Source organism: Palaemon carinicauda, chromosome 10 (assembly GCF_036898095.1).
Source record: "Palaemon carinicauda isolate YSFRI2023 chromosome 10, ASM3689809v2, whole genome shotgun sequence".
NCBI lineage: Eukaryota > Metazoa > Arthropoda > Malacostraca > Decapoda > Palaemonidae > Palaemon > Palaemon carinicauda.
Window position 1 is genome coordinate 43,065,766 of NC_090734.1, and position 9,353 is coordinate 43,075,118.

Sequence of the window (9,353 nt, forward strand, 5' to 3'; positions counted from 1 at the left end):
ATTTTCACCATTTTGTGAAAAATTTTGCTAGGGCAAATCCTTCCAATCGCCTTTATTCCTGCCATAACTGCCTATCACAGCATGCAACAACAGACTGGCAAAAACGGCATGAAGCTACCTGCGACCTGTCAATGGCGCTAAATTTTCCTTCTCGTGGGAGCACAGTAAGATTTAGAAACTCCATGAGACGCAAAAGTTTTCTTATATATGTGTCTTTGACTTGAAATTAGTTTTGAAGAAATCCCCTGGGGCTTATGGTGTGGAGACCATACGCGAATCAATAGTTTATTGCTATATCATTATCTACGGTAAAGGAAAAAGAGCCGCCTCCAGTCATTATTGCGGGAATGATTGCGTCGATAACTTTCTGTCAGACCTTAGTGATTGTTGGGCGGCGATAAGATCACAGTGGAAAGCATTCCCCATTGATATGTCGGCCGAGGATGAAAGAACTTTCCAACAGCAGACTGTATGCCAGCTGTGGAAGACGTCATTCAAACACGACCGCGACAAGCACAGAAACCATGACCACGCCAAACCCAAGAATAACGTTATTGGAGCTTACTGCGCGCGTTGTAATTTATCGTATCGTGAACTTAAAACTCGACTCCCCGTTTTCGCGCACAATTCTAGTTACGACCTGGGTCTTATACTTAAGGAATTGAAAACTAAATTCGATATTTCAATCATGACAAAGCAAGAGCTTAAAATTCAGCGAATAACCGTCAATCTTTAGCGCTTTTATGATCTTCTTTGGTTAGTTTAGCCTCCGAATATCTTAGGGATGGAAGGAAGGCTGGCTTAACAGAACACATGCTAAGCGAAATTAGAGATGACTAACTGCGAAGAAAAAAGAGCCGCCTCCAGTCATTATTGCAGGAATGATTACGTCGATAACTTTCTGTCAGACCTTAGTGATTGTTGGATGGTGATAAGATCACAGTGGAAAACATTCCTCATTGATATGTCAGTCGAGGATGAAAGAACTTTCCAACATCAGACTGTATGCCAGCTGTGGAAGACGCTGTTCAAACACGACCGCGACAAGCACCTGACACCATGATTAAGCCAAACCCAAGAATAACTTTATTGGAGCTTACTGCGCGTGTTGTAATTTATCGTGTTGCGAACTTGAAATTCGACTCCCCGTTTTCGCGCGCAATTCTAGTTACAACCTGGGTCTTATTCTTAAAGAATTGAAAAATAATGTCGATATTACAATCATGACGAAGCAAGGGCTTAAAATTCACTGAATGACCATCGTTAACTTAGTTTTCCTCGACTCTTTAGCCTTTTTAGGATCTTCTTTGAATAGATTAGCCTCCGAATATCTTAGGGATGGAAGGACGGCTGGCTTAACAAAGCACATGCTAAGTGAAATTAGAGATGATTAACTGTGGGGTGAAGTCATTCAAGGCAAATTACCTTTCTGCTATGACTATATAGACAGTCTTGCAAAACTCAAGGAAACACATTTGGCCACCAAATAGGCATTCTACAACAAGCTAAAGGAGCGCAATATATCAGAGAAGGAATATAAACGTGCTCAGCGTGTTTGGGATATAAGCAAATGTAAAACACTGAAAGATTTTCTTCTCCCTTACCTCATTGTATACACAGCTTTATTAGGGGATATTCTCATTTGGTGGCGCGTCATACTTTATGATAAGTACGGTCGTGATTTACCACACTATGTTTCACTTCCATCCTACGCCTTTGACATCTTCCTTAAGATGAGCAAGATTGAGTTGGATCAGGTCAATGATGAGGAATTGTATAATCTAATCAGGCATAATGGTAGGGGGGGGGTTCAATTCTGTGGTGCGTCAATCATTCACTGCCAAAAACCGTGAAATAAATCCATCATTTAATCCTGATCTCTGCCAAAGTACTTATATCCTTTATTTAGACTTCAACTCCCTGTATGCAACAGTTGTGACTAAGAACCTTCCCACTGGTCGAATTCGTATACTTTCCGATGAAGAAAAGGATCTGTTTTTAGGAAGGGGTATTGAAAATGATAATACAAACAGGGATAAAGGACATTGGCTCCTCGTCACTACTAAAGCACCTTCAGAAGAAGTTGCTAGAGCCACTGGCGACCTGCTGTTATGCTTACCCCACGGGGAAGTTACTTTTAGGAATCTATCACCCTACTGTGAAAGCGTACTTGAACAAGAAGGGGGATGCATGACTGTAAAGTATAAAAAGCTTATGGCCACCCATCACAGTAAAAGAAAATATATTATTTCCCTCCCTCTTTTACTGTTGTATATGGACTTAGGCTTGGAACTAGAGGTTGTGTATTCAGTCTATGAATTCAGTCAAAGTGCTTATATGAAGGATTTTATTAAAACTAACATCGAAGCGAGGAGCGCAGCAACCTCTTCTTCAGAAAAAAAAGCCTTCAAAGCCATGAGTAACTGTGTCTTTGGGAAAACTTTACTCAACCCTTTGAAATACACTTAAACAAGTAAAGTTGTCACTAAAGCAGCCACCTACTTAAAGGAAGCCAGAAATCCGAGACTAAAATCAACCATCCATTTGTCAGAAGAGCGCATTATCTGCACTTCTACCCTCCCGCAGGTCGTCATCAATATGCCTAATTACATAGGTTTTGCCATTCTAGAATCGACCAAGTTTGACCATTACAACTTCTTTGATATGGTTCTCAAGAATAATTATGGAGATAAAGTCTAACTTCTTTACACCGATACGGATAGTTTCATTCTTGCTCTGGAAGTTGACGATCTTAATTCGGAGTTAGCGCAAGAACCCTTGAAATCATATATGGATTTTTCAAAATCAGAAACGGGGAGTAATCTTATAACCGAGGTGAAAGCGTTGAAACCTAAAATGTATTCCATGCTAGTTCAGAAACAAGGTTACATTAATCGTGCGAAAGGCATACCAGGTCACATGCATGCTTCTATAAACCACGAACAGTATTCCCAAATCCTGGAAGATCATCGCATCAACTATCTCACTGTACGGACAATTAGAAATGTGAGGACAAATGAGTACCACTAAAGTAAAAAAGATGTGTCTCTTGGCTTTTGATTCGAAGAGATACCATATAAGCCCATACAATTCTTACGCATACAGGCATCCCCATATTGAAGTGGGGGAGGAAGAAGTTGCGAGTGAAGTTCGAATCAACAACCCCCTTCCCAAATTACTGAATCCAATTTCAGAACCAATCCTTCATGTTTCTGAAAATTTATGGAAAAAGAGGTAAGAAAACGTTACACTCTATTTTCCACCCACCGATAATGGAATGACAGAAAACGGGGAGGAGTGAATACAAAACTTTACTGCGAATAATTACAGTGTTTAGTTTTCCCCATGTATTGTTTTGCTAAAGAAAATAAAAGGTTGGCCTTTGAAGCTACAGATTTGGACCTTTTTAGAGAGCCCACACGTATCATTGTGTCTTGTTTCTCCAACTCGGGTAAATCCTACCTTATAGAAAAATTAATAGTAAAATATGAAAGTAAGTTTACGTACATTATTATGTGTGGCATGTATCAAAATACTTTGGATTCGCATCCTGTAATAGGACCAAAACTCTCTCTCTTTGCAAATATCGTAGACCCCATGAGTGATATAGATACGGAAGGTATTCTATTTAATATATCCTTGATGATATATTTCTCAAGGCTTTACAGGACAAAATTGTTGTGGATGTCTTTACTAAAGGACGTCATAAAAATATCTGTGCTATATTTATTACTCAAACTATGTTTTACAGTGGAAAATACGCCAGAAATATATGTATAAACGCCTCCCACATGCTATTGCTAAGAACGAAGGTTATATCACAAGTCGAGTTATTAGGAAGGCAAATATTTGGTTCTCCTTTATCAAAAAAATTTGTGAATGTTTATAAAAGGCTGTTATGACTAAACCTTTTTCCCATTTGATGGTTGATTCAAGTTTAAATACTCCTAGTGAACTCCAGTTGAGGACAAATATAGCGAGGAGTTCCTCGTGCGAGGTTGTTTTTGGAGAATGGGAGATGTAAAGAGGAAGATTTTAGAAACGGTATATGAAAACTATTCCCACCCATCAAGTTTGGGAGGTATTAATTCCAATTACAGAACTGCCAGACCTTTACACGCGCGAATTATCATAAAGGACGTAAAAGATTATTTGACCACGAAAGATGCCCATACTCTCCATACCTTACAAGAAAAAAATTCCCCAGACGTCAAATGGTGGCTCCAGCTCTAAAAGTTATCATCAGCTGCGATCTTGTTGATATGCAACGTTTATCTAAATTCAACAAAGGCATAAACTACCTTCTGATTTGTAGATATATTTTCTCCCGTTACCTCAAGGTCATTCCTCTTAGAAACAAGAAGGCGCAGACTCTGTTAATAGGCCTAAAAGCAATCCTTTCTCTACCTCAATTTCAGGGTGTTAGTCAGCTCCTTACTGATAGGTGGTCGGAATTTTATAACAAACCTACGATCAAGTACCTAAATGAAGAACATATAAAACTCTACAACCTTTCCTCGTATGAAATCAAAGCCGCCATTGCAGAACGTGTTATATGTACTCTAAAGCAAAAGATATATAATCATTTAACTCTGAGAAATACTCTCGCATATCTTGATGTCCTCCCTGAACTCGTAAAAAACTATAATAGGTCCCCACACAGAGGGTTGGAAGGGGGAGTGTCCCGCCTCGACATTCATGGATATACAAACCCGGAAATCATTAAGCAACAAATTCCGCGTATTTATAAATCAAGCATCTTTACATCGAAACACAATAGTAAGGCGTTAGCAGTGGGACAGACAGTGCGCATTGCAAGTGGGCTCCGTTGGTCGGTATTCCACCGTGGGTATAAAATTCAAAATACATTAGAAATATTAAAAATTCTGAGCGTGGACCGGAGACAGGCTCCTTTGACTTATTATCTGGAGGATCTCGCTGGTGAGAAAATTGAGGGTGTTTTTTATGAATTGGAACTAATACCCATAGCTATACCAGAAACTTTTCCTATTGACATTATCAAAAAGAAAGTTACGAAGGGTAAAGTTAAGTATCTCGTGGCGTGGAGGGGTTACCCTCCGTGTTTTAACTCGTGTGTAGATAGTAAAGATGTTGAAAGGCTGTTGGGGGGAACTTAGAAATGAAATCGCACATACACAAACATGGGGATTTTATTCTCTTCATGAATAACCTCTCCCAGAAAAAAAGGGCTGAATAAATTCCTTTGCTACACAGAACGCATCTCGACTGTTTATCAGAGATCTTCGCTAACTTTTTGAAGGAAAATATAACATGCGATAGTAAAGCAATAGAAAAGGTAAAGAAATATAGGGGCGAAATAAGGACAGTAGCTCGGAAAAAGACACTGCTTAAAGAGAAAAGAAAAATCATATCATCGCAGAGAGGAGGTGCCATACTTTCAGTCCTTCATCCTCTCGTGGCGAGCCTATTTGTGGGTTTACTAGGGGAATGAGAGAATACTGTCTGGTACCGCAAAGATGGTAGAAGGGTCTAATTACCACCAAGACGCTGGAGAAATAAGTATTCAAAACACTAGACAAAATGCAGAGGAAAATGGAAGGGGGGATAACCAACAGGGTGGAGAGATTTGCTCCAAAATCTAGTCAAAATGATACAAACGATGAAGTGTAAGTTGGAAAATGAACCAAAGAAAACGAAGAGAAACGAATCGGGCGAGAAAGGCGCGCGTGATCCTCTCCCCCTCCCCACACCGGGGGCTTACTCCAATCCCCCTTTGGAGAATATAATTGACTTAAAATTATCCCCCACCACCAGCAGAAGGTACACCCTCGCTTTCCTTAAATTCTGCGAAGGCCGGAATGATGTCGAGTGCGATGATAGAGGGAACCTGAGGAAACCCATCTACTGTTTAAATTTAATACCACTGTTTAAGAAATTAATTCAGCAAACAGGTGCTATTGAGGAAGAGGACGTGCCTTTTTATAAAACTCTACTAGATACAGTGGGAGTGCCCTATACTTATATAAAGAATGCAAAAGCTCAGATGTAGATATATGGAATTATTAAAGAGAAAGGGGAGAGAATAAAAAAGGAAAATAAAGAAAAAAAAGTAAAAGTTAAACTGCAGTGGGTGCCTTCTTAGGAATATATTCCCACTGTTAAGTGTAAGCGAAATACACGTCTTAGCCTGTCGTACTCGGAAGGCGTGTAAAGGGGGCGGAGTTTAAGTACTTTAGTTGTAGTCCTAGTTAATTTAGGTTTCATGATCAGTTTACAACACGGTCCCAGCACGATGCAGTCCTCACCGCTAAAACTAAGCATCGTTGACTTTACAGCGCCACTTCTAAGAAAGGGGAGCTTGTGTTTGGTGGTGGGGGGCAATTCCATCGGTGTCATATCCTACGGACTAGCGGCGCAAACATATAAAGCCTACCCCTACAGCGATATCGTGAACTGTCGAAGAAGGCTCTTTAACTTAAACCGATGCATTCGCAAAGACCGTCATCCCATTGGAAGTGTCATCTTACGGAAACCACCGAGTTTCCCCACTGCTAGTGTGCCGTGCGTAGCCACGTTGATAACGCAGTTTAATTACGGGTATGCATATGATAATGATGCCGATAGAAAACTTAGATCGTATGTGACTACTTCAAGGGATACGCTTTTCGCTTCAGACTTAAAGAATGATACAACTGAAGCGCATGTTTTTAACTGTAAAAGGTGTCTACACGAGTTGGAACAGTTTGCCCTGGAGAAAGTAAATGAGAGTGTTAATATATACGCCATCTCCATTGGAATAGAGTCCTTTCATTATACGTCATCAAACTTCCGGTCCGCCATCTTGGAGGAAAAACAAAGAAGCGTTCAGTGAATAGCTGTGGTTGAACTGTTGAATAGTTAGCCATCTCATCCCGTTCACATTCACACAATGCCCTGCGCTATTGTTGGCTGTGGGAATCGAGGACAAAGAGAAGAAAAGAGTTTCTACCGCATACCGGCAGTTATTCAGATTCAGGACAAAGATACAGAAAAATTATCCAAGCGCAGACGTGACTTGTGGCTGACCAGAATATCACGGGCTGATCTAGGTGAATCCTCACTACCCTACGCACGTATCTGTTCTGATCATTTCATATCAGGTCAGTCTCGGCTAGGCCCTAAAAGTATCATTATTCCTGTGTAAACATGCTATATCCGATCGCATGGGGGACTTCATAAGTATCATTGTCAGTTCATTGTGTAGTGTGTGTGTGGGGGAGGGGGTATCTCAATTTTTAAACATCAAAAGGGGCATCTCAGATTTTCAAATAAAAAATTAAAAGCGCCCATATTGGCTATATTAACAAAGGCTACTTTCCTAGGTCTCTATTTCGTCAAGGTGCTCATGCCTATATATAATTAAGTGTATATTTATATTTTTTTTAATTTGTGTATTAAATTGTGCAGACATACAGGCCTATGTGATGAATAAACATTGATTATAAATAATAATAATCATAATAATAATATTAATAATAATAATAATAATAATAATAATAATAATATCTGAAAGCTGGTTTAACCCGAAGGGGTCTTCAGCTTATATATGAAACATCGAAAAAATAATTAAACTTGCTCATTTAATTGCAAGGAGGCAAAACGATCATCCAGGAGCATTACAATAGAGTTTGTCCATCATATGTTTATATGTATATAAGAAATTATAGCATTTGTAACCAAACACAAACACAATGGTTAGGCATGAACCGATAAAGATTTTACATTATAATGCAAAACTTTTACATACATTTTGACAATCAAAAATTATAATACACAAGGTTAGGCTAAATGATCAATATTAGCTTTACAATTAAAAACACTCTCTTCATTGGCCCAGTGTTTATCTAATTTTGGACTTAAAAGCATTAAAGGGAAAAACAAAAAATTCTGGAAGCAGATTATTCAATGGAAATAATCCTCAATATTTTGACTGAATGAATTTTGCATCTGGTATGGATCTAGACCACCAATTAGATCGAGTTTCTGCTTGTAAAACGAGTTTCTGCTTGTAAAAACGCTTATCATCACCCGACAATTGTTTGACAAAGTCGCTCCCATTGTCCGTATTCGCTGTACCAGCCTCCATGTTTTCGCTTTGTATGTCCTCCAGCATGGCCGCCGGCGATTCCCAGTGATGTCATTGAAAGGACTCTATTGAGAGGTCTGGTCGCGCTGATAGTGTATGGATGTTACAGTATTTTCCAGATTTGGTGAACTTGGGTAGGAGGTTGGCTGGTAAAGGTAAACAGATTATTTTGCTGGCAAGGGAAAAATGTCTGTTGCCTCCTGAATTGGATAACTTGGAAAGGTTTTCCTTTGTTGCATCTGAAGATTTTCTGCCTGGTTGTGATATTTTAATGTAATCTATTTATTTTCATATTCATTAAAAAAGAATCTACTTTATCCATATAAATTTGATATGTTATAAATAAAACTATTTACTGTGTAAGATCCATCCTTTTGTATTTTTTCATATTCGAGTTAAACATTCTTCTCATTCTGAGAAGGAGGATAATTAGGTAATAGTGGTGATATTTAAATGTACTTGTTTTCTCATTTATCCATGTAAATTTGTTCATATGTTAAAAAAAAAAATACTGTGTAATGTTCACCCTTTGTATTTTTATCTTCGAGTTAAACGCTCTTCTCATTCTGGGAAGGAGAATAATTTTGTTATAGGGGTGTTATTTAAATGTACTTGTTTTCTCATTTTATTCATGTAAATTTCTTCATATGTTAAGAACAAAAATATTACTGTGTAATGTTCACTCTTTAGTATTTTTATGTTCGAGTTGAATGTTCTTATCATCTGCGAATGAGAATAATTATGTAATAGAAGCTTCTTTAATAAAAAAAAAATATTACGTTATTTTGGTTTCAATATCCCCGTGTCATCTTAACTACTTCAGTTCGACACTATGGCCGGAGAAAGTCATATAGTAACTCTGACATCTCTGGGAAATAGGAATATATTCCCTAAAACTAATGCGGGCGGCTTTACAAATAAGCTACAAAATTGTATAAAATTAGATCATAATTTGGACCATGAAGTAGCCCTTGTCAATATCCGTTACCCTAATAAAATTTATGGGCTTGTTAGTGGTGAACTCTATTCAGGGATAGAAATAATGGTATCAAAAGTGCTATTATCCTTAGGTGGTTAACCCACCGTAACTTCAGCTACTGAAGAAAATTTACAAACCACGAATAACTATTCTATCTACTGATGCTGGGTATATGGTCTCCAGCATTAAAGAAGATTTAACATACGCTTTGAGGAAGATCCTCCCAATCGGATTTTATCAAGAAAATATAACCACGGCGGGTCTCTT